We start from the raw sequence: 4,028 nt of genomic DNA, 5'->3' as shown, positions 1-4,028 counted from the left end.
ACTCTATCTCTCGACTTCATTGTTGCTAGTCGTCATATTCTGATCATCCTATGTATCAAACATAATGATGAAAACCACCACCGGTTTCCAATATTGACGAAGTAGTACTAGCAAAATTTTATGTCAATCAAATAAACATTTAAAGAAGAAGGTCTCATTAGATGTCCCACAACTAACTTGTTGATTCTTCAATAATTTGGGGTAGTCTCCTTTCTCGTGTCCAACATTTAAGACAATGGAAACTTATCGGTCGGGATTGATAGGTTTAGTATCGTCATTCTCAACAACTTTACCTTTAACATTACCTTTGTATCAATTCCATTATAATCTTTACTTCTTGAACCTCGTCCTCATCTTAACGGTTTAAGAGAATGCTCCCACTTATTTCAATGAGTCTTTGCTTTGAGAAGCAAAATTGAATTCATGAAGATTACTCTTCATTTGTTCGTTTTAGTCTTAAAACTTTCATTGAAGTGGTTGCGTTATTTTGGTCAATTACGAATTCTGACAAATCTAATTACCAAAATAATTTATCGCTTCAAGGTACTTAATTCAATTAAGTATATGAATAACAATCCATTGTAAGTAGATCTGTTAGTCAAGAATCAAAAACCTGTTTGATTAATGAATAACTTTAATCTATACTCTTTACAAGAGATCCTTATCAATGGTTCTTCCGAGGTCTTTAGAAGAAAATTCAAATTTTGTCTTTAGTTACGATATTTTAATGGAGTTTTGAATCAAAAATCGAAATGATATCGTATATGAATTGTGGTAAAGAAATAGAACAATATAATAACGAAATAATGGAAAACTTAACATTTATCGTTTTATTAATACTTGGAAAAACAAGTATAACATTTACATAGTGACCTCTACCCAACTATGATAAATGATTCCAAGATCCAAATTCATATTAACTTGGGCACGGTGTGGCCGATACATCCCTTATCAATATAACTCGGTGGATTAACTCTTTAATCGATTCTACTTTTAGAACTCTTGGTCGATAAAATTACATTAATATTTATCTTTAGCCCAAAACACATCCGATAAGGGCACGGTGTGGCCGATACATCCCTTATCAAAAACTTTTGTTGAGTTCAACCCAAATTTCGAATAAATGTGTCCATGATCCAAATCCACATCAACTTGGGCACGGTGTGGCCGATACATCCCTTATCAACATGAATTCGGTGGATAGACATTTATCACCCACTTCCCCTACGTAACAAGGTTTGTACCCCGGTGTGGCCGAGTGCACTCCCTCACGAAATAGGTTTTCATGGTTTCTACTCTTTGGTAAGGCTATGTCTCACTTGTTTATTTTAGCGAGAGGTCATGTCAATTTATTATCTATCACGTTTTAAGTGAACTAAAGCGGTGAACTACGATAATTATAATTGACACGGTCGATATACTCGATTAAAAGATGATGCATGTTTTAGTTATGGCGATTTAGCGATGCATGCAACATGTAAATAAAATGCAAAGCATAAATTAAATAAATCCTAGTATGGCCTTCCTAAAATAGAAAATCTAATTAACTATTACATATTCGGAAACCAACTCCATTGGTCCCTTGAACTTCGGTTGTGGCACGCATCTCGAGGTAACACCGTTTTTATGTATCGCCTTCTTGAAGAAATCCGTCTTTGGGAACACCGAAATGAATAAAATTACATAATAAATTACATAATTTTCTATTATACATTTGTAACTATAATAAAATAAATCTATTAAATTACAAGACGGTGATACGAGATCACAATAAAATTACAACCGAATCGATATTCCCATACATTTCGGGCAATACCAATTAAAAAAAACTAAGGCCATACTAAGTAAAAAAATTACATAATTCAAAAATTACATAAAATAAAATTATGACAATCATAAATAAAATGCAGCATTAAAATATGTATGAACATGCCCAATTTTATGCTAAATCGCCTTTAATTAGCCAATATCATATATTACTCGGTTTTTACGGATTTGCGTGATTCAACATTTTATAATCACAAAAATTACATAAATTCATATTTATGCACAAGTTAATTACCCTAACTTCTTAGGACTCAAAATTAGTCTCCACTAACTATTTGACCATAATTAACTCATATTTCTTAATATTGTTCATAAAAGGACTCAAAATTACAATAAAATGCTATAAACTTCAAATAAATCACTAAAATTTCAAATAAATTCAAATTTTGAAATTTAAAATCATGACCATTCTGGAAAAATACCATGACACTCATAATTTTCAAAAACTTAGGTTAAAAATTTCGAAAGTTATCGGGAAAAACAATGTTGCGGTTTATCGGATTTATCAATAAAAATCATAAAAACATGAGAAAAATTATATTCATCAACTTTTCAATTTTAGATCTGAAAAAGATAATAAAATGCAACATGTGACGTTTTTCCTTAGTCATGAAGTATGTTTTAGCAATTTTTCACTAATTAAGTCACTATTTATGCTATTTTTCATCAAAAATCCATAAATCATGCATGAAGACTTCATTATAGCCTATTATTTTACACACATCTTGTAAAATTGAATGTGACAACATACTAAATTTCTATGACCAGATTCGAAATATTTCTCATATTAACCTATTTTTCATTTAAATCCGATTTTTATCATGAAAAATCCATTTTTCGAGCATAAGAACTCATAAAATTATGAAAATTTCCAGATCATCTAAAAATAATATATGTGAAAACATATCCAAAAACCACTGGAAAATTCGAAGTTTAGCTAATTTTCGTCCAAAAATGACATTTTTATCATAAAAATCACATTTTAATGCCAATATTATATAAAATGAACAATAAAATCCATAAATTAACCAAACTATCTTAAATACATTTTAGGATCAGAAACTTTAACGTGCAAAAATTAATTTTGTGATATATCATAATAACACAAATTATACAAGTTTTATATGTTAATCTTTATAACTCGGAAAAACTTTTAACCGATTTGCATGCAAACAACCATGGCTCTTGATACCGATTGTAGGAAATATATATCTCATTACTAAACATATTCTTATATGTTTCAAATTTATTTAGTTATAAAATAAATTACAAATCTTATGCATGCAAACTAAAATAAATAAGTGAAGAAATCATTTTCTCACCATATGAATTTCGGTCAAATGGGCACCAACAAGATCTCCTTCTTGTTAGTTCTTGAGCTTTCCAATATTGGATAACATACATGACCTCAAAATAGAAGCCCTCCAATTAGTAGCACCCAAGACTATCCCTTAAACCCAGAAACTAATATGTATTAGATATTTATATTGTGGTTTACCTTAAAATTGATTACTAATACTCATATATTACATTGATAATTTTAGTAATCTTTTGAACAAATTTGAATCAAAAATTCATCCTTTTTGATGAAGATTAAAAAGAGAATAATTCATGAACTTTTGCATGTGTTTTTAATGGTAGAGTGTGAATGAATGAGCAACAAAAATGAGAACAAAAGTCCTCCTATTTTATGCATGCAACCGTGTAAGGCCACAAGAATAGGCCAAAAAGGAATCTCCTTTATGCTTTTTTCTCTTATCAAAATATGTAGGTGTGTAAGGCTACATTATGTAGGTGTTATTATTTAAACATTATCACATAAAATAATATCACCCACTAACACCTTCCACCACCCAATATTTCGGTCCATTTATGTAAAATGGACTACCATTTTATTTTTGTCAATTTTGTCATTTGTCACACAATATGTCTCATGTCTCATGTATTATGTTACATGTTATTAATTAATTTAATGCATATTTATCACATAAATATCATTTTATAAATTAATTAAATTACATTCAACAAATTGACTAGTGATACTTGATCATATAAATAAAATGGGTCATTTAATTATAATCCACAACATCTTGTAATTATATTGAACCATTCATTCTTATCTCTATTGTTTCTCAAACAATAATCAATTTTAGTAATAAAGCCTTTTAATTACTAAAATGAATCTTATTTAATCCCATTAT

This window comes from Silene latifolia, chromosome Y, assembly GCF_048544455.1.
Source record: "Silene latifolia isolate original U9 population chromosome Y, ASM4854445v1, whole genome shotgun sequence".
Classification (NCBI taxonomy): domain Eukaryota; kingdom Viridiplantae; phylum Streptophyta; class Magnoliopsida; order Caryophyllales; family Caryophyllaceae; genus Silene; species Silene latifolia.
This window is presented reverse-complemented; position numbering follows the sequence as displayed.